This window comes from Carassius carassius, chromosome 7 (assembly GCF_963082965.1).
Source record: "Carassius carassius chromosome 7, fCarCar2.1, whole genome shotgun sequence".
Lineage (NCBI taxonomy): Eukaryota > Metazoa > Chordata > Actinopteri > Cypriniformes > Cyprinidae > Carassius > Carassius carassius.
Window position 1 is genome coordinate 8,959,539 of NC_081761.1, and position 23,669 is coordinate 8,983,207.

The 23,669-nt window shown below is 37.7% G+C and overlaps 1 long non-coding RNA gene across 2 annotated transcripts in view; it reads right to left on the reverse strand.

Moving 5' to 3' along the window:
* Positions 1 to 725: 725 nt before the first annotated feature.
* LOC132143486 (uncharacterized) overlaps positions 726 to 23,669 on the reverse strand; it is a 95,845-nt gene continuing 72,901 nt past the window's right edge. For both annotated transcript variants that reach the window (XR_009434250.1, XR_009434251.1), the window contains exons 2-4: positions 10,424 to 10,614; positions 9,544 to 9,799; positions 726 to 869 (exon numbers count right to left, since the gene is read on the reverse strand). This is a non-coding gene — a long non-coding RNA (uncharacterized LOC132143486). The remainder of the gene's footprint in view (positions 870 to 9,543; positions 9,800 to 10,423; positions 10,615 to 23,669) is intronic.

Sequence of the window (23,669 nt, forward strand, 5' to 3'; positions counted from 1 at the left end):
CGGGCCACAGTGGAGAGGAGGGAGCTAGCCATGGTGGAGCCACTGGGTCGAAGGGCTGAGGCGGAGTCCATGACTCAGAGGCTGGAGGTGAAGACAAGGGATACTCCAGCCACGACGCCAATGGACAGTGGCAGACATGCACAAAATCCAGAGCACAGATGGTGGGCTGAGGGTGAGCAGAAGGGCTGACAGGTGACAGCAGTGCCGGCAAGAGAGGCAGGGTGGGTGGGAAATCCAGACAGACATCATGTTCCAAGCAGACAGATAGTTCAGGGCTGACAGAGTTCATTTGAAGACAGGAGAAGGGGGGCATGTTTGCATTAAAATCCATAGTGTCCATTATAATCCATTGAGTGCTGCTCACCCTCAGCCATGGTGCAATGGGCAGAGCTTCCCTTCACGCTCTCACTGTTCAAGGCAATTTCCACCGTGGCGAGCTCTGTTGCCGGCTCTCGTACCTGGTCTTTACGTTGCGGCCTCTGGCTACACGGCTATTCTCAGCTCTGTTGCCCTCTATGGTGATGGCTTGTCGGTCAGGGCGGGCTATGGCTCTCCGTCAGCTATGGGCTCTGGCTTGGGCTCCGTGCAGCGGGGAGATGGTAGGCTGGGCTCAGGGTCTGATTAGGCCGATGGTGGTTGGGGATTTGTTGCTCACCAGCACCCACTCCACAAAGGCAGTGAATGATTCCCAAGGTCCACCTCCGGACAACGACGCTCTGCACTCCTCGTTGAGGCTTGTCTGGAAGAATGTTCAGAGGCCGCTGTCCAGGTTGTCGGAGTGGTAGGCAATCTCCATGAAGATCGCCGAGTGGACCTTGAGAGGCATCTCTCCCTGCTCCAGCAGCAGGAGGAGGACATCGGGGTGATGTCTGTGATGAAGGAGGGGAAGAATATCTTTCAAATAATCCATGGGTGAAAAATAAGAACCGGAAGAAAAAACAGAAACAAAATGGAGAGGAGGGGCGTCGCTAATTTAGCTTTTCAGGTCTGGTCTTCTGGCACGGTGTGGTGCTTGAGGGAATGCACAAAGACAAATGAGAAAACAATTTACAGTCTTTAATAATCCTAAAAGGGGTTGCCACAGAGAGAAGGCAGTAACCACATGTATACGAACATTAAACCGGACAAAGAAACACTGAATTGAATACAACTTATATGGGAAGGATAATGAGGATAATGCCTTGACACACCTGAACATAATTACACAATTAAGGGGAGACATAAACTAGGTAAAGGTTCACAAGGGATGAAATGAAAACAAACACAATAGTCCATAACTTTGAAATTATCAGGACTCATCAGGTGATTAAAAAAATAATCAAAATTTCAAACTCAATCCATCCCTGTGGATATTTATATAATTTTGAAATGTGTGCACGTACCCACAACTTCATGCCCAAATGTAGCCTATATCAGTAGCTTGCAGTATACCTTCACTGGCCTTTGAATGGGAAATTTATATAATCATAATATCTTTCTTCATTTACTCCACAACCAGGGTTCATTGCCCAAAAACAGCATCACATACTAGTGTAAATCACAAATTTTTGTTATTGGATGACCTATTCAATACAAACGCAACAGGAGAAACATATAATCAACAGCTATTATTTTGGGGGAAAAAAGAGAGAACTCTATTTCAGTCACTGACAGTGACTATTTCATATTCATTTGGTTGTCTGACAACAGAAACAGTAAAATATATCAATGTTTTATTAAGAATTTAGCTGTATCAAATGTGGCCACAGAGAGGCAAACAAATGTAATAATAAATGTACATTTTGCATTTTCAGAGAAAATGTAAACAGGCTTGTGTAAGTAAATTGTTCAGAAACAAAATATTCAGTGAGCGGAAGTTGTGTGGACAAAAATGCCTTGTTGATATCAGAGTTCAGAGGAGAATGGGCTGACTGGTTAGAGATGATAGAAAGGCAACAGTTACTCAAATAACCACTCGTTACAACCAAGGTATGCAGAATACCATCTCTGAACACACAACACGTCGAACCCTGAAGCAGATGGACTACAGCAGCAGAAGACCACACCGGGTGCAGCTACTGTAAGTTAAGAACAGGAAACGGAGGCTACAATTTGCACAGGCTCACCAAAATTGGACAATAGAAGATTGGAAAAAAATGTTTCCTGGTCTGAGTCTCGATTTCTGCTGTGACATTTAGATGAGTCAGATAGAGTTAGATAGAGTCAGAATTTGGCATAAAGAACATGAAAGCATGGATCCATCCTGCTTGTCTCAACAATTAAGGCTGGTAGTGGTGGTGTAATGGTGTAGGGGATATTTTCTTGACACACTTTGGGTCTCTTATTACCAACTGAGCATCGTTTAAATGCCACAGCCTACCTGAGCATTGTTGCTGACCATATCCATCCCTTTATGACTACAGTGTACAGTGCCATCTTCTAATGGCTATTTCCAGCAGGATAATGCACCATGTCACAAAGCTCAAATCATCTCAGACTGGTTTCTTGAAAATGACAATGAGTTCACTTTACTCTAATGGCCTCCATAGTCACCACATTTCAATCCAATAGAGCAGCTTTGGGATGTGGTGGAACTGGAGATTTGCATCATGGATGTACAGCCGACAAAATATGCAGCAACTGCGTGATACTATCATGCCAATATGGACCAAAATTTCCGAGGAATGTTTCCAACACCTTGTTGAATGGCCAGTGAGTGTATATTGCATAAAGCAACCATATTTGTGCATTCCCATGTTGATTATAGCATTAAAAACTTGAAAAATATTAATTTAAGGTACATTTAGAACAGATAAAAATGTTGCGATTAATTGCGATTTAACTCATGGCAATCATGCGAATAATCATGATTAAATGTTTTAAACGATTGACAGCCCTTACACACACACACATATATATATATATATATATATATATATATATATATATATATATATATATATACACACATATATAATTTATTATAATTATTATTAAATATATTTAAAATATAAATTATATGACTATAAATATAGACATAAATATTATTTTCAAAATACAACCCGAATTCCGGAAAAGTTGGGACGTTTTTTAAATTTTAATAAAATGAAAACTAAAAGACTTTCAAATCACATGAGCCAATATTTTATTCACAATAGAACATAGATAACATAGCAAATGTTTAAACTGAGAAAGTTTACAATTTTATGCACAAAATGAGCTCATTTCAATTTTGATTTCTGCTACAGGTCTCAAAATAGTTGGGACGGGGCATGTTTACCATGGTGTAGCATCTCCTTTTCTTTTCAAAACAGTTTGAAGACGTCTGGGCATTGAGGCTATGAGTTGCTGGAGTTTTGCTGTTGGAATTTGGTCCCATTCTTGCCTTATATAGATTTCCAGCTGCTGAAGAGTTCGTGGTCGTCTTTGACGTATTTTTCGTTTAATGATGCGCCAAATGTTCTCTATAGGTGAAAGATCTGGACTGCAGGCAGGCCAGGTTAGCACCCGGACTCTTCTACGACGAAGCCATGCTGTTGTTATAGCTGCAGTATGTGGTTTTGCATTGTCCTGTTGAAATAAACAAGGCCTTCCCTGAAATAGACGTTGTTTGGAGGGAAGCATATGTTGCTCTAAAACCTTTATATACCTTTCAGCATTCACAGAGCCTTCCAAAACATGCAAGCTGCCCATACCGTATGCACTTATGCACCCCCATACCATCAGAGATGCTGGCTTTTGAACTGAACGCTGATAATATGCTGGAAGGTCTCCCTCCTCTTTAGCCCGGAGGACACGGCGTCCGTGATTTCCAACAAGAATGTCAAATTTGGACTCGTCTGACCATAAAACACTATTCCACTTTGAAATAGTCCATTTTAAATGAGCCTTGGCCCACAGGACACGACGGCGCTTCGGGACCATGTTCACATATGGCTTCCTTTTTGCATGATATAGCTTTAGTTGGCATCTGCTGATGGCACGGCAGATTGTGTTTACCAACAGTGGTTTCTGAAAGTATTCCTGGGCCCATTTAGTAATGTCATTGACACAATCATGCCGATGAGTGATGCAGTGTCGTCTGAGAGCCCGAAGACCACGGGCATCCAATAAAGGTCTCCGGCCTTGTCCCTTACGCACAGAGATTTCTCCAGTTTCTCTGAATCTTTTGATGATGTTATGCACTGTAGATGATGAGATTTGCAAAGCCTTTGCAATTTGACGTTGAGGAACATTGTTTTTAAAGTTTTCCACAATTTTTTTACGCAGTCTTTCACAGATTGGAGAGCCTCTGCCCATCTTTACTTCTGAGAGACTCTGCTTCTCTAAGACAAAGCTTTTATAGCTAATCATGTTACAGACCTGATATCAACTAACTTAATTAATCACTAGATGTTCTCCCAGCTGAATCTTTTCAAAACTGCTTGCTTTTTTAGCCATTTGTTGCCCCCGTGCCAACTTTTTTGAGACCTGTAGCAGGCATTAAATTTTAAATGAGCTAATTAAGTGGATAAAAGTGTAAAATTTCTCAGTTTAAACATTTGCTACGTTATCTATGTTCTATTGTGAATAAAATATTGGCTCATGTGATTTGAAATTCCTTTAGTTTTCATTTTATAAAAATTTAAAAAACGTCCCAACTTTTCCGGAATTCGGGTTGTATATAATGTATGTATACACACACGCACACGCACACACACACAATTACATTTTCGGTATATATACACATATACATTATATAAACATAATGATGAACAAAATCAAAAACAACATATTTAAAGACTATCTGGCATAAGAAATAATAGGAAATTATATGATAGAGATTCAGCAAAGAGACAATTATCCATAGTTGAAATAACATAGGAAATAAATACAGATCATTTTAGACCCATGTTGTGCATTAGGAGGGTAGTAACACAAAATCAATTTTTATTAAAAAATTAAGAAAGAAAATATACATATAAGGATTTTTGTTGATCAAAAACAAATTAATTGAGGAATTCATGGAATTCTTGATTAAATTAATTTCTTGCAAAGATGTCGGGTCACTTTAGACCCATATTGTGCATCAAAGGGTTAAAAATGTAGCCAATCTCTCTCATGGATTTATGTTGTTTTTTCAGTTTTTGATGGCCTTCTTCACTTTCATCGAGATCTCCTTGGACTTCATATTGGTAGCACCAGCAAAACAGCATTCAAATGCCAATTTGATACCTCATATCTTTTATCTGCTTAATTTATAAGTATATGATCAAAATTCCTACACATGAACATCATTATTTTGTATAGTTTATATTTTATATAGCAAAATTAGGCTGGTTGAACAAGGAATTCTTGCTAGTTAGTTAAGCCAAAGCAGCATTTAAGCATCCAAGTCAGACCATCTGCTGGTCTTCTCAGTAGAGACGCTTACCATTATGGAGCTTTGTGCAGGTAGATCATAAAGACAAAGTAAGAAAAACAGAAAATAAGAGGGAGAGGGTATTACATAGACTATTGTGATGATTTTGAGAAAGGTCACCTGGAGATCGCAGTCATACAGGCCCAAGTGCAAACTCACACAAAGGCACGTTAATTAAGGCATGTTTAGAGGGCCGCTGCTCTCTCTGCATGTGGGCTGCAGTGTTTCCTGCGTCGTCCCTTTTCTCTATGTGGGACTGATAAAGCTCCCCTGAGCGACTAGTGATGTCTGTTTTTGTGGCACAGTGGGAAATATTATGTGGGCTTGAAGCAGTGTGTCTGTGTGCACGTCTGCGCTAGAGAAAGGAACGGTGGGGAGCTGAATGTCACTGTAATTATAATTTCATTTGATGCTCTGTTGATCAGAGTTTGATAAGGAGGAAGAAAAAGAAGATCCCTAGGCATGTTTGTCTGCAGACACACAGACACACATATTCACTAGAGACAAACAGATGTTTTTTGCATGTGTATATGCACAGAGGGTGTGTTAACTATAAGGAAGATCTGCTAAGTGGGTCAGGGTGTCTTGCCCTGCTGTGCCAGTACATGAACATATGCATGTGTTTTTGACATGTGGCTTCAAACACAACTGGAAAGAATGCTCACACTGAAGCCTTGAAGTCTACTCTAGGCAAATACACGAAAATAAGCAAGAAATTGCTCACAGATTTATTAGGGAGGTCTGAGGTGTTAGTTCACTCTGCCTGGCAAAGTGAGAAGATGGAACTGTAACAAGATGGAACTGCAGAACAACAGGAAAAAAGAAAACTAAATTACTCTCTCTCACATTCGCTCACTCACTCGTACTAAAAAGTGCTACACAAAGGTACAAAGAGGCTGTATTTGATTCAAAGACAATGAACTGAGATTTCACCACTCTGCAGTTTGTGAACGTCTGAGCCAGCGCTGTACAAAAATAATGCCTCCGTCCAAGAATAAAACTGGAAAACTAAAGCAACACAAGTGCTTCAAAGTCAAATAAAAACACCCATTAAGATGAAACAACTCGCTCAATAGAGTAATCAACGCTTTATTCTGTTATCAAAACCTTCACACAATCATGGGGAAAACGTTAACAGAATGCCACAAATTCAACTGCACAGTTTGCACTGTTCAGCACTTCAATCTTTGCAACATCTGTGGAGATAACTGAAAGTTGGCCGAAACATTCAGTCATTATATTATATTATATTATATTATATTATATTATATTATATTATATTATATTATATTATATTATATTATATTATATTATATTATATTATATTATATTATATTATATTATATTATATTATATTATATTATATTAAAAACCAATAAAAACGTTTTAACAAATATATTTAATATCTAATACTCCGACAATAAAAACAATGCTTCTGTGTGGACTTTTTCACACCAAGAATGAAATTTGTTCAACAACAAAGGACTTTTTTTGTCCTATAGGTCAATTTATTTATTTACTGCAAGATATCTTTGCTCTACAGGAGCAAGTAATATATAAAAATATAAAGCTCTAAAGATATATATAAAAAAAATTATATATATATATATATGTAAATCAAATGATTTACTGTCGTAAGTCATCTTAAAAAACAGCATATGAAACAATCAAACAGATCCTTAGTAAATGGTTAAGTTATAAGTTAATATATTATTAATCACTTATTATTCACTGAAATGTCAACATTGTTTCATTATCTCAATAAACATTTGTTAATCATGAACAAATGATGATCAAAACATTAGTAAATGATCGGCATATAATTCATGCATGTTTCGTTAAAGTTGTAAGCTGGTCTTTAAAAAAGCACAAAAATCCAAAACTATTATATGCTAAAACTTTTTTTTTTTTTTTTTTTTAAGAATAATACATTATTTTTCTGCAAGTGAATAAATGTGTGTAAATGACTTACAGTGGGTTTTCTCTCATAAGCACAGACTTGTGTTCTAGTGATATTGTGAACTGGTTTTACCCTCCACTCAAGTGCACAGCGTTAACATTATTAACATATTAACATATCACTTATTAATCATTTATGAACGCATAGTCATGTTTTGTAAATGATTAGTTAATCATTAACTAATTACTTGTAAATGACTTGTAAATGAATTAACAAAACATAAACAAATTATGTCACTTATTAAGTGCTTATGAATGTTTTGTAAATGATTACTTCATATTTAACTAATCAATTATAAATGATTCACTGCTGAACATTATTATGAAGTGTTACAGAAATAGGTTAAAATATGTTCTTGCACATGCAAATTGTTCTACTTACTTACACTGACTGCCTTTATACAGGAAAATTGGCTTTGATAAGATATAATAAATAAGAGTCAAGATGACCTAAATTTAGATACTTCTTGTCTAAAAAGCATTCACACATCATGCTCATCTACATGAAATGTCCCCAAAAAAGAATGAAAAAGAAGAAAAAAGAAAGATAAAAAAGAAGTAGTATATAGATTTGTCCTTAAGTGATAGAAGACAACAAAAACCTGACCAAATACCTCTTTTCATAATGTGAAGAAAACAGGAAGTGAGAGGTTAGAGAGTCCTTGAAGGAACAACAGCGCTTTAGTTTACCGAAATATGTGCACACAGAAAAACCTTGTAGCTTTGAACCTAAGTGCATCTTACTGAAAAACTCTCCATTAAAGGAACTTCCCCCTTCAAAGATGCTGGAAGATATATTTGTCTTATTTGAGAATACATGAGCATTAGAAGAACCTTATTAATCCAACACCGGCACAGGGGCTAATATCAGTTCGGATATCTCTGGTCAGAGAATTGCATGGTGCTGTGAGGACTTCAGCGCAAGCCAGGGGTCATATGGGATTCCAGAGCTTTTTAGAGTTTATCTGAGATAACATCTGCAGGATTTCTATGGAAACAAATGACCTTTACAAAATAATATTTCTATAATTATCATCGGTTGCAACATCTGATGCGGCACCCAGGGATTGCTTGCAACAATAGGTGGTGATCCAATACTCAATTATTTACAGACAGAAAGAAAAAATGAAGTGATACAGGATGTTCTCCAGCAGTATGAAAAAGGTGTTTCAAAACACACAAGCCCTAGAATGCATTTACGTCATATGGCTTTTTTTTAATTAAGGTAGCACCGCATTTTTTATCTTCTTCTGTCTGGACTCTCTTTTGCTTATTTGTTGGTTGCTTGTGTGTCAGAAAGCCAGAGGGAGTATTTCCTCAGAAAAAAAAAAATAATAATAAATTAATCTCGCCTGTTGCTTCCAACCCAATCACGCTTATTTCCCCAAACCTTCTATATCTCACCGCCATGGGCGAAGAAAGGGAGAGGAAGGGTTATGTAAATAATGGAAAAGGGTAATGGGCCTTTAAATACATTATTGAACTACAGGTGTCTGTGAGAACACACAGACACACAGATAACGACACACACAAGTACACGTTTTCAGAGGCTTTCTGACTCTCTAGCCCAAAGCTTCTTGGATCTTCAATATCTCTTTATTGTGCTATTTTCATTTTCTTAGTGGATCTACTTTATCTCCAAACTGTCTATTATCCCACAAACATTGTGAGTAAAGGACAATAATATTTTTAATAGCCTCAGTTATTACTTCAGATGGCTTGAAGTAATATCGTGTTGTAATGAATACCAATTTTGAAAAAAAGCAACATTTAATAAATTTCATCATATATAATTTATTTAGCACTCAATGAATAAATGATTAACATTAGTTCAGTGTTGTTTAAGTAATATTTAGATACTATTATTACATTTAATATCATTTTAAATTAGTTTTTATATTTTCATTTTATTTTAGATTAATCTCTATCTGTATAACTTTATTTAATTTGCATTTCAATTTTAGTAATTTTAGTAGAAACTTCAAATTATTTTAGTTTGTTGCAACATGTCAAATTTTTAATTTTAGGTATTTAAAAAAAATATCGATTTATTTATTTATTTATTTTTTAAATAGCTTTTTAGGTTTTATAGGTTTTAGTTAACAATAATAACACTGATCATGACTCATTTGCATTTGCAATTTTTAGATAAACTATCTATTTCTATTGACAATGTATTTTCACTATGCTTTCTGCAAACACACCTGTTTTTGTGTTTCATGGGTAGAGCTGTGATTTGGGCTGATGTTGATGAATCGTGGCCTGTGTATGACCTTGACTCTTCACTCAGGTGGAGAGAAGACTTTCCAAGCATCTCTGTTCAACACCCTTAGACAAGTTCTTCGCATCACTCCATTCCTCAGGGACGCAAGAGATTGTTTTTCCATGTTTCCCCTGTTTTCCACGTCTTTCCACTTCTCGCTCCCTCTTGCTTTCCACCTTCAATTAATCCCACTGAGACTACCAAAGAGAAGGAGAGCAGAGAGAAAGAGAATGAGGAGAGGAATAACGAATGACGATCTTCCACGGCATGGTACCACTCAAGTGGCCATTAGTGCAACTCGCTCAATCTCTTTAATGAACTGATCAGAACTAATGACTCCAAAACACCCCCCTCCACACTTTATGCAGACAGATGTAGTGGTGGGATATACAGATTAAAGGCATGTGATTGGTGGAGAGGAACGGACAGGTCTGAGCGATACAGAATAGCAGTTTTGTTTTTCATTTTTGAACCTATCCCCCAAGCAAAGTCCACTTGGATAGTTTGTTTTCATATTTAAGCCAGAACTGCTCTAATGGAGGTTAATTAGTTTCAAATAATCAATTCTCTCATAATTACCCATGCATCATTGCTAAATATGAGAATGGATACAATAAAAAGAGAGCAAACGACTCAAAGCTGCCCATTTGTCCAAATCTAGCACATCATTACAGCACATAAGAGAACAAACCATTTTTCCCACTGTCTATCTGTCTCACTCACTACCAAATCATACTTATTGGATGAAGCTTGAAAGTAAACAGTCTTGGTATTAGGATGGATGCTGTCAAAAGTCCATTTCCAGGCTCTCTCTACAACACCTCCACAATTTCAATCTTCTCTTTGCCCTGCAGTATTCCAGGTGTGGCAGCAGTCATCTTTCTTTGGCAAAGAGGATGATGTCACCTTTCTGGGATGGGACTTTTTCTAGCCGTCCTTTTTCGGGTGCTATTGTAGCAGAACACAATCCAACACTGATTACTCAGCGGCATAGATTATGACAGGCCAATCTCTGTGAGCAATAACAAGAAGACATCACAGTCAGGGTTAAGAGAGGGAAAGACAGAGAGAGAAGATGGAAAAATGCAAAAGGATGGAGCCGAGAAGAGTAAAAGGGAGAAGGCAAGAAATTAGAAGATGGAAAGGAAATAAACACGAAAAAAAATAAAAAAATAAATAAATAATAGCCAAGGACAAGTGAAGTTGAAAACACAGAGAGGTCAAAGAGAGGTGATGGAGGAAGAGAGAAAAGAGTGAAAGAGGTGGTCATTAAAAATCAGGGACAGACATTTCATAAATTACAAGACAGAAAGTGCAAATACTACTACTACTACTACTACTACAGCACTAATAATATTTAACTGAGACTGCTTGAAGGTGCACTTAGTAATTTGTATTTATGCCACCTGGGCCAGAATGTCAGTCATCATGGAATTCTCATCAGGTCACATTCACACAGCAGCAGAATACAGCAGAGTCCTGTATTTGAGTCCTTAATAAGGTTACATTCACACACAGTTATTTACAGGTTTGCAATCCCAAAAACTGTCAATCCCAAAAACTAACAGTGTGAACGTAGCCTCAGTTAGCCATGTTTATTCCATAAACAAAAAGGTCCAGAAAAAAGAGAGTTACGAAAATGAAGCCAGTAGTAATTGGCCGAATACAATATTAAAAGGTAAAGTAAAATAAAATAAAAATCAGAGTGGAATACAATCAGAATTTACACTGCCAAAATACAGTGCTTCTCTCCTTCACACACACACGTATTTAGCAGTCTCCAATTCTCTTTCTGGACCAATGACTTCATCATCATCTTTATTTACACAGTAGGGAGCTCACAGCAGGACAACTGTGTGTACACTGATGTGGAATTGAAATAAGTAGTGAAAATATCTTTTTACCCGCATTCTGACTTTTACCTCTCGTCTTTTCCTTTCTATTCCTCATCAGTCCATCATTATCCATTCATACACACACTGAAACACACACCCTCCTCTCCTCTCCTCTCCTCTCCTCTCCTCTCCTCTCCTCTCCTCTCCTCTCCTCTCCTCTCCTCTCCTCTCCTCATCACCCCTCTTCTGTCCTCTCTAACTGCCCTTAACTATTGTCTCCCCACATGTTCATCCCCCTCCTCTCTCAGCTATGGTTATCTCTGTCCAACCGGTCGGCGTTTCTCCCTCCGCTGCTGTCTCCTCCGGTCCCCGGCTCTATTCATACTCCCAAGCTGTGGAAAGCTTTTGGCCCCCAGCAAAGCGGTTTCAGAGCACTCTCATTTTCTCCTTGTCCTATCAGCGCTGATCTGCTGTCAGTTAACCAGGCCCAGGCCGAACTCTCTCAGGCTGTTCCCGCTGATCTCCTGTCAGTCATCCGGACCTTCCGTTAGCTTCCTGACCATTCCCAGCTGCTTGTTATTCCACGCAGGGAGCAATCTGTAGAATGTTCAAAATAGCAGAGTAATGGATTCCTGGCGTCACTGAGGCACTTTAATGCCCATAAGCCTGCTGGTGTAGAGAACTCTGGTCATGAACACTGCTGGGGGACACAGTGGATCTCATTTAGCAAGACTGCATAGTTCTAACTCCCAAGGTGGCCAAAAATCTGGATTTTAGAGCTAACTCAAACCTGGAACGAAGATTTCTACATACGGAACATTTAACCGGCTCATATTCACGTTTAATTATTGCACACGTTTATTGGTAGACTGGTCTAGCTAGTTAAAAATGAATGAAAAATGCATGAAATGAGGAGAAGTGATGAATTTTTGATAGGTAAGACCTGGCTATGGGCTTAGAGGGCTAATTTAAAACTCTAGAAATCTTTATAGACTAAAGGAACACTTGGCTGTCAGTCATCGCCATGACAACGAGCCACCCCACCCACTCTTTAAACTTCAATGAGCAAGCGAATGAGACAGCGAGTGAGTAAATAGACGGCAAAGTTCACAAGTTTACAGCCCACGGGGAGCTGTCGGACTCTGACACCTGAGCCTCCTATAGACATTTTGCACACACCTAACACATCGATCATCTCTCTCTCTCCATCTCGCTCTCTTTCCGTTCACCACGCAGCCTTTAAATCTCCTCAATCACTCATCCGGCTGAGCAGAGCCCCCTTTCCCGCTGTCCCATGGGGCTGCTTTACATATAGAGCTACGGATTGAAACGCCAACTGTTACAGCACCCCATCAGATGAGCTGGACCCAGACAAGCCTTCCTAATATTAAACATTCCACACTTTTTCCATTTAAACCACCGATTTCCATTTTAACCAACGTAATTCCATCAGGACCCATGCAAGCTTTGAGTGCAAAGCCATAAGGTATAAAACAACGTAACTCCACTGCAAAGAGAATGAAAGGATAGAACAAAACTATAATGTTCCAGCTAGTCTCAATACATAAAGGTGAAAGAATAATTAAGAGATTAAGGAAAGGGTTAGTTATCATTTAATCACTCTCATGTCCTTCCAAACCTGTATGTCTTTCTTTCTACTGTGAAACACAAAAAAATATGTTTTTTAAATCTTAGTGTTTTATCCATACAGACAGTATTATTTTGTGTCGGCTTTTTAATGTCTGATTTCATTTACGAATAACTTTTTTTGATCATTTTAGTTTAAAAAAACTGGTATAAGCCTCTCTTGAAGCCATCAGTCTTTTATTTCAGCTTAATTTTAAAAAAGGCACGTCTTCTGTATTGTTACGTATATTGTGTTAAGTGTAACCGTCAAAAAATGCAAAGAGGGCATCTATTGTTTTTTGGGTGTTGCACTCAAAAATGAAAGCAAGTTTGCAGTCAACTATAAAATGTAAAAAAAGGACACAGTTTAAGTGGAATAAATGACTGTAGAAAACAAGCATACATCACCAGAGAGAAGTATGACTCGAAGATCAAGTTGACATTTTGATTAAACGGGTCAAAAATTAAAAAATTTTTAAACAATGAAAAGTATACACCGATGAATTGTTCACAATAGATCTATGCAGTTACAAAATACTGCTGGAACCACAAGAGAAGTGTGTGTTCATGGTTTTACTCAATAAGGTTTTCCAACTTGCCTGTAGTATACAGTTTCAAGAAGTGAATCTCATAAGCACTACTATCTGCACTTCCATTGGTAGTCACCACAAAACTCATGTACTTGCAGTTTACTGCTTCATTGATTATAACAGGAGTGCTCCACTTTTGATGCATCACATCGCTCACTTCCAGCTTGGACGGAGGTTTTTTGTATTAAAACGAGTTGTGCACTCCAGTCGCGAGAGGTGCTTGTGTAATACTGTAATCCAATTCAGTGAATTAAAAGCACTGGGAAGTTTTCTCTCAGAGCAGCGATAAGAGCTGTGGATTAATATGCCGAGTGTTTCTGACAGGCAATTTGATAAACAGCCACTTATCTCTGGGGCAGCTGCACAGGAAGAGAACAAATAAATCATCAGAGAGGGAAAGAGAGAGAGCGACTGTATGAAATAGGCTTTGTGTCTATGCTTCAGATGAATGACCAGGAACATGTATATTCAATTAAGCATGTAGCACAGGAGCTACCTACAGTTCCTACATTACTTTCCTACTATAGAATTTGTGTGATGGACTGGGGTGTTTGTGATGTATGGGCCACATTCACACTGAAGAGTGTAATTTTGTTATATTAAAATGCATTCTCCTATCCCAGCTGAGGCAGTTATAAGTAAGCCACTTTTAAGTCGATTTAACTGAAAGTGTAAACACTGTCTCTGTGGAGCTTTCAAGATTTCTGTTAGTTTAAGCAAAGGAAGTCTTTATTGCATCCTAGACTCATTTTCAAAATTGCCTCTATATATTTTTGCAAAACTCCTCTGCAAGGGGCCGATTGCTGATTAATAAAGACTTATTTTCTTACAGTTCATTTCACAACACTACATTAAGAGCTCAAAACTAGCACAAACCATAGTGCATGATTTGTAAACTCGTATATTTTTTTTATGTTTGCGTCACAAAATCAGCTCAGTGTGTATGGCTTTTATAACATAGTAAACTGGTACACCATTATATGGCAAAAGAGATCAAAGAATTGTAGAAGCAAGCAAATGTGTTTTTATCTTGTGTTTGCATTTGTTAACAGTTTAAGGTAGGTTTAGTGTAGGTGGTATGCTATTTTCAAATTCTGTAAAGCATTAAACTTTAAGCAACACATTTCCTTTCCAAACTGCTAGTGAAATGTACAAGAACCAACCAACGCAATAAAATGTTGCCAGATTCACATTAATGTGTGTCAAATAATAACTGAATGCGCTTTTAGAGCTACACTCTGGATAATTTTACTTTGAAAGTTTAAAAAACCAACATAGAATAATTTTAAAGAAATGTCGCCACAGGCATGTTTTATCAATGAGCTTGGATTGCTGTAAGAAATTGACACTAAGCTTGTATATGTTCAGGCATATCAAGGTAACAGGATGAGTTATTATGGGAATTTCCATCTTTTTTTCTTTATTCTTCTTTGCTTATTATTAGTTACTACAGTAAATCATTATATAACCTGCATGTCTGTATAAGACTGAAAACAGGAAGTTTTGCAGAAAGCTTGGAGAATCCTTGCCAGACAGCATCTTTCAGAAGTTAGTATTCTCTTATTGGTTATTACACTGCATGTTGGTTATGTTTAATGAAAGAAGTATACACTGTAAGCTGATGCTTGCATAATAAAAAGAAGTTTGAACCTAGAAACATTGTCTCTGTGACCATCCCCTCCCCATGGCTATGCGTTCTAGACTGAACGGGTTGAGAGATAAGGAAAATAATTTAACATTTGCTTTAATACCTAGAGGTAAGCTAACCGTAACCCCTCACTAGCGACTATCCTGAGCTGTACAGTAACTGCAGTTAACTTCACACTTTTAAGAGCCTTCAAAATAACTAACTGGTAAAACACAACATATACAATAACTATACAATAAATCATTACTGTCAGAATACATGAATACTTTTAAAATTGTTACCACCAGGGGATAAATGGAAAGGACATGACGTGTAGCGTCCCATGCTTGGAATTTGTGCTCTGCATTTAACTCATTAAAGTGCACACACACCGTGTGCAGTTGGGGGTTGGGTGCCTTGCTCAAGGGTCTCACCTGGTCATGGTATTGAAGGTGGTGAGAATGGTGGTTATTTACTTCCTCCACCTACAATCCCTGCCAGACCTAAGACTCAAACCCACGACCTTCGGTTTACAAGTCACACTAGATATCCATTAGGCCACGACTGCCCCTTGCAAATGGATTGTGCAAACCAGCCCCAAACACTGACCACTTTGTCAATCTGGTTAACTAATGGTGTTTTTATTAGGTTGAATTTTCTGTTTTTGTCCAAAGAAGGACAGATAAGGACATGTTTGACTAAACTTGTTTGAAAACAGACATTATTTTTGCAATTCAATTAGGTGCCAGTAGTGGTTGCAATATGTAATTTATGTGGTACTCAACAGAATTTGCTAAATAAATAAATAAAAACTTAAAGATTAGCTCACTTCCAGAATAAAAATTTCCTGATAATTTACTCACCCCCATGTCATGCAAGATATTTATGTCTTCATTTCTTCAGTCGTAAAGAAATAAAGGTTTTTGAGGAAAACATTCCAGTATTTTTTCTCGATATAGTGGACTTCAATGGAACACAATGGGTTGAAGGTCCAAATTGCAGTTTCAATGTCACTTAAAAGGGCTCTACACGATCCCAGCCAAGGAATAAGTGTAAAAATAAAATAAAAAAACACAAATGCTTGTCTTGAAATAGCTCTGTGACATGCATTTACAACTTCACGCATTACATAATCACGTTGGAAAGGTCACGTGTTAGTTCTTCATCTGTTTTCCCCAGACAGGGTAGGGAAAAATACAAGTTTTCTACTCCATCTTCAAAATCATCTGACATTCTTGTTTTTCCTTTTTTGTTAAGGGCGTTTTGCATGTTTGCTTTGTAAACACTGGGTTGGTCTTCCGCCTACTTCACCTTTCCAATGTGACTAAGTCGAGCTAGTGCAGCATGAGCATTTGTGGTTAAAACATATATCAATTGGGATTGTGCAAAGCCCTCTGAAGCTCCAATTTGGACCTTCAACCCATTGAAGTCAACTATATGGAGAAAAATCCTTGAATGTTTTCCTCAAAAACCTTAATTTCATTTTGACTATACAAATAAAGATGGATGGTGGTGAATAAATGATCAGAATATTTTTTATTTTATTGTTTTATTCTGCAAGTGAGCTAGTCCTTTAAAACACTGTCCCAATTGTTCAGCAAGGTGGTCGCACCCCAAAATTATTTCTTTGGATGAGCTCATGTTGCAATGTCTTCTGACTCAAACAAACAGATTGCCATTTATTTTGAAGCATTGATGAAAATAAGAAAACACACCTTGCAACTTTAAATAACTCACAACATTAACATAAACATGCTGATGCTTAAAGCTTTTATTGTAAGTTGTAGATGACTTCATGGCTCATTTAAGGACAGAACAAGAAGGGCATTTGCTGGGGAGGGTAAATATGGTTGCATACATCACCACAGTTTCACATTTTACCTCAGAGACATGTTTTTTTTTCCAGATTAGTTATCTCTCCCAGAATGGTTTGAAATTTCCCATAAACAAGGCAGGTAGACAGTACAAAAGAGGTAGATGGATATATAGTGAGAAAAGGAAAAGAAAGAGAGAGAGAGCTAAGTGACTATGAAAGAGTTCACCAGGCTGACAGAAAGCAGCCGCCTTAAATTCTCCCAGACAACCTCTCACCTTGCTCCAGCCACTAAACTCACCATTTAAATCACACAAATTAGAAAGGAACCAAAAAAGAAAGGGAGGAAGGGATGGAGGGAGGGTCAGACAGAGAGCAGAACAGAAGACGATGAGGTGGGAAAGAACGACAGAGGGAGGGAGAAAGGGGAGGTACTGGTCATTTTGAAATATGACGGTGTTTGTTCTAACAGCGTAGAGTTAACAGAACCTCAGTGTGTGTGTGTGTGTGTGTGTGTGTTAACCTGTCACAGGGCCTAACCCAAGGCTAAAGCAGCAATTTCTTTTCACACTACTGCTCTGGACAGCACAGAGAGAGGCGAGACAGAGCAAGAAAACCTATCATCAGGCAACTACAACACAGTGGCCAGATGACTGTCATAACCCATGAGGAGATTTGTGGTATGGTTATTGTAAGGCAGGGGAGGGTTGGCCGCATGTTTTTCAATCGCTAAGCCTTAACTCTCTTTTCAATTATACCTGACAAGAGATTTTTTTTCTGAGGTTCAGAGCTGCCATGGCAATGTGATGTGAAGAGGAGGACAGTTACACTGCAAAAAAATGGTTTCTTTTTCAGTATTTCTTACTTGCTGTAATTAAAATATCTAAACATCAACAAGGTGCATTACATTTTTGACCAGTGTTTTTTTTTTTCTGTTTAAACTCTCTACATTTTGTTAGATATTTGTTTAAAATCTGTGTGACTGAATTTTTTAAATACAATATTCAAATACCACTAGAACAGTGTTATATATTTTGCTGACTTGTGTACTTACATTATCCCAAATGTTTCAAAGAATGTTTAAATCCAGAGAAAAAAAACTTTGTTAACTAGTGACACGGACTGTGTCCATAGTGTCATTGTGTCGCCTGCCAATGACGTCATAACAGCTCGATTTCCAGTTTTGTTTTGTAGAAAACATATGGAAAAACTAAAGACACTTTAATATGTTGTGCGTTTTTTAATAGACCGGTGACAACCGCACAGAGTAGCATTATAAGAGAACTTTCAAATGTATCTAGAATGATAAAACAGTGCTGCTTTTTTTCCCCTCATACGCACGACCGGAAGGAGCGGAAGCGGTCGACTGGGGCATAATAAAAGCACATTTTTTTTCGAGCGTGTCCCATTTGTCATTTTAGTATTCAAAAGGGTGCTCACGAGTGCCCCCTTTGTGGCCGTTATGTGCCCTCGATCCGCACTTCTACCGAGCCCGTACTGGGACGAGCTGCGCAGCAGACTTCCACCCCGACAGTCAAAGAGGCATTACGTCACGAAAGTGCGGACTCAGAGGAAGACCGCGAGGGTTTAGGGTGTGATTTGGGACCGGGCCAAACTACGCTATAACTGGTCTTTGTTTTTTTTAAATACGCGCCTTCTAGGGGCGAAAAATTACATATTGTGCCTTTAAGTATACTTAAGGCTTTTTATGCATCCATTTTTGTATGCATACAGTGCAAATTACACAAATTTCATCATCAAGATATTTTTATTGGTCATAACTTTATTACTAAAATAGGTTGAAACATGTCTACCGCTTGTTTTTTTTTCCACACTGTGAAAGACTAAAACGTAAGGGAAACAGGTCAATTTAGCTCAAAGGGAATCCTTTAAGATTTTAAAGGGAATTTAGACAGAATCACTGTTTTACGGTTGATCACTGAGACGCCCTGCGATTCATTGAACGAGTGTATAACACCAACTTTGCAATGGATATTAATATCCAAAGTACAGTAAAAACACTATTAATTAGCACAGTAACAAGATTAACTTCAAGATTAACAAAACACAAGATGATACTTCTCTTTTCAATATGAATAAGGCTTCATTAGATAAATCTAAGACATATAAACTAATCTAACATAAGCACAAGCACTCACACATTCACACAAGTTGCAGGAAAAGAGAAAGTAAGTAAAGAATGAGTTTAAGAGAATGAAAATGTGAAATCCCAAATTTACAGCAATACGTGAAATTGCATAGACATGAAAAACCATCAATCACTTAATTAACCCTCTCACTGAGTTCCTCAATGAGGTTAAAATTTATATTAAATGCACCAGTTAATCTAGAATCTGCACAGCAAAATATCCAGTGTTGTTAGTGTTGTTTTTATGGTGTTAATTTTTCAGAGTTAAAAAGTGTTGATTCTGGTGTTGATTTGAATGGCATTAACACTTGCAGTGTAAATCAGTGGTCAGAGTCAGTGTAATTACAGCGAGTTGACATAACTGACACTGGTGATGAGTTCGTTGATCCAATTTCCGGTCCTTGCACACTATTCCCTTTTTGATTTAATGGCGGACGACCACGAGGAACAGGTATAATATTTTATAACCATTTAAACTGACCAATTTTCGTGTTTTGTGTATGTTTCTCACCATTCAGAATAATATTAGTACGTTTCCCAACATTGCCAGAGTGCTAATATTATTTATTTTCAGATAACGCGACAGACTACTGATGGAATCTCGAGGCCATTTAGCTGCACCACTTAGCTACCAAACTGAGGTAAGAATGGCAATGTTTGTTGGTTAGCAGTTTTAAACGTAAGTGTTCTTATTTTAGAATCTGGGGAAGATAAGGTATTTGCTGTGATTTGTGTAACCTTAACCGTTTAATGAGTTAAATTAATGCAGCATCCATATTCCCCTTCTTAGGGCTCACGTTTGTGTTGCCAAAAGACATTGTAATGAATCTTTTTGTCTCCAATATTTTAATATAACTGTGCATTGTTCCACAAATAATCTCTGGCTGTTTAAGTGAGCAGCGCGGGTTTTTTTTTTTTTTTTTTTTTTACGTGGACCTTGAACACACAGCTTCGGATAGTCCGAGGAATTTTAATATATTGCGGTTATTCTTGTCCGCAAAGTAAAAGGCAACAGAGATAAATCATCAGATAATAAAGCAAGACGCGATTTGCTGAACTGCCAGCATATGACTATGAACTAATATGAATTCTCTCATTAAATGAAACGAGGGGTTGACGTGCGCGCACTTCATCTGCAATAGTAGATGCATTAGTTTACAATTAATTTGCTGTAATTTCACTTTAATGTTACGTTAAGATTTGTGGGGTGACAAATGGGGCTTCTGGCGAGCGGCTCGGTAAATTCTCTTTAACATTAACAACGTCATAATTTGTATTTTTCTTGACCAACAGTTTTCGTCATGTTCATCAAGGAGTGAAGAAATTATTAAAACTGCACAGCGATGGCACTTTCCAAGACTTTCTCACTGAAGGTAAGCAAAGAATCTTGTTCTACTGCCTAGAATTGTATTAAGTCATATAGGAACTATGCTTAAAATATAGGGATTGTGTATGTAAATTCGTTACAATAAGGTTTAATTTGTTAACATTAATGTGCAAACTAACAAATACTAAATTTAGTATTAAAGTATAACTTTGTTCATTTTAGTGCAGAGTGCATTCATGTGAACAGATACAACTTTTGATTTTTATAATGTAAAAGGAAATGTTGAGATGAACATTAACTAAGATTATTAAATGCTGTAGAAGTATTGTGCATTCTTAGTCCATGTTAACTAATGAAACCCTATTGTAAAGCACCAGATGTCAGCTTGTTAATGTAGTCAGTCACATGACAGAAATTCATGGGTAAGACTAAAGTGTACAGATGCAAGAAATACACAAAACTGTGGCACTTGGTGTAGAAAACAATATTAAGTTTAGCATTAACTGTTTGTTTTTTTCTTTTTACATTGAAGGAGGATCCCCACCTGCCATTATTTCTCTCTATCCTAGCCTGAGAGACCCGTTTTCAACAAAGGGCTATGTAAGAATCTTTTGTTGATGTACTTGTAACACAATCTAGTTGGACATGAAGTTTTGTGCTTCTTTCTTGTGGCATAATTACGAAGTTTGACTCTATCCATTTTGGTGGTAAAGGATGAAGTCACCTTAGAAATCTTGTAATATGCTTTGCCATTAAATAAATCTGGACTTTGGTCTGCTGTTCAATGCTGAAACATCCAACAAGCTTCTTGAGAGGTGGGAGACCGCACTTAAGTAAAAGATCTTCAATGACGCCCAGTCTCTTACTTCAACAGCAGAAATTAGGTGTCTTCTAAAAGCAGCAGGTGGACAAGGATCTGAAAATGGTTGGCATTATTTGTGAGGATGTCAATTTCATATTTGCTCTGGTTGCTTTTTGTGAGCACTAAATGTTTGTTTTTGTTTTCCTAAATCGCCCACCACCCCCTAAACATCTACTCATTCAGATTAGGACAGTGACATGTCATCTGTCCAGCTGCAGGTGTATCTCCTGCTCCAGGGAGGAAGACCAAGATCAGTCCAACAGGCTGTAGACAGACTTCATTTCCATAAGGTAAAACTAACAATACTGGTGCAAAGTCATTGTAAATGTTTAAATGCAGTGGTTTTTTAATCATATGGTCCTTGATATTCACCCCTCTGCACATATTTTCTAAACACTGGTATTATCTGTCTAAATGTTCCTTTTGGACTAACTGATTCTATATGTTCACTTTCATTATATTGAACTACAGCTCTCGGATGTGCTTGTAAGACTGTTCAAATGAAGTCAGTCAGTCACATAGCTTGGTTTGGCTGAGGGTGTATCAGCAAATGTAATAAAAAAAAAATTGTGGGGGGTGGTGAGGAAATTAATTTAATGACGTATTACTTTCGCTGTAATACAAAGCGTGATATCAACTGGGTTTTTTGCCACGTATTGGGTTAAGGTGTGTTATATAGGTGTTTTATTGTGCATTTATCGTTGCACATTTGTTTTTTGTTTTTCTGGTTTTATTTTATCTAATTTCTTTTTCAGTCCTGCACGAGCATTGAAGGCCATCCAAGTGGGAGGGAGGGCCACCAGTCAAGGATTGAGGGGAGGAGACCACTTGCGTCGTTGTGGACAAGTGCCTCATCCCTTTGCATTGGAACCAGCTCCATGAGTGCATTTGAACTTTTTCAAGTTTAATAGTCTTCAACCTGTCCTACGTGGAAGCCCTGGTCACAAAAGTGTCAACAGCTTGAAGTTCTACACTCCTTTTGATCTGCCGTGTCTATATGGTCAGATGATGGTGAATATATTGCAGCTTCTTTTGTGTTGGTGTATTTGTTACATCTGTGTTAAAAATAAAATTTCAAACTGATACAGCGTGTTGACTTTTTTTTTATTTTTTTTTATGCACAGTTATTTTTAGCCGATTACAGATTACTTTTAATTTCCTTAATCAGGGTTTGTATGAACACTACATTAGTGTGGAAATAAGTCTCTTGGTGTTAAGATTATTGACACCACTAGTGTAGTTTCAACACTAACTTGGTGTAAATGAGGAGGAGGGAAAACACTAATGGTGTTAATGTTGAACACTTACAGTGTTGTTTTTACTCTATGCAAGTGTAAAAAAAGTAACACTATTTAAAGTGTTAGTTTAACTCTATTTAGTGTGGACCTATATAAACCCCGAAAAAGTATTAATTTTCTCACTGTGAGTGTTACTTTAACACTTTCAAATTTGCCGTGTGGAGGTAAGTTACTTGTGTTGCCTGTGTAAAGGGGTTACTTTTGTTGTCCTAGAAAAGGGCGTTTCCTGAGGTTGTTGATTGGCTGAAAGTTCAGTAGTCGTTGAAGTGACGTCTTGGGAAGCCAGTGGTTGGGCGTCATCTGAAGAAGCGGAGTTGTGGGCTGGTTGAAGCTTCAGACGGGCACTCGAGGTCAGACTCGGAGACACAAGTGTTTGGCAAAACTTTACTCAGAACATGAAACTCGCAACAAAAAAGCAAAGAAACTAAAGTAAAATAATAGAAGAAAAGTTTGACGAGACTAGGTGTTTCTTCTCATCGTGGCTAAGTAACAGCAGCCGTGCAGGCTGAAGCACGCTGGAATGGCGCTCAGGGATCGCAAAAAGTAATGGCCAAAAGCATGACAAAGAGCCAAAGTTAAGAACTAAACTAAAAGCCAAAGCTAAGAGCTAAAACTAAAAGCCAAAGCTAAGAGCCCAATTTGATGGTTTCCTGAGTATTTAAACTGACCTTTCAGCCACACCTCAAATGTTGTCTTGACCAATTATATATTGTCTTTGCTCGGGGTGTTGCGATGTTTTTCCTGCCTGTTCATAAATCATGTTATCTTATCAATCACATGTTCTGAATTTTCTCACTCTTGCAGGGTCTAATTTTGGACATGATTCCTATAACATGAATATGATACATTTGACAAACACTTGATTGTCAGAAACGTTTCAAGCAAGAAGATTCAAACGCACACATACTAAACATGAATATGTTTATAAATGATTTTCACA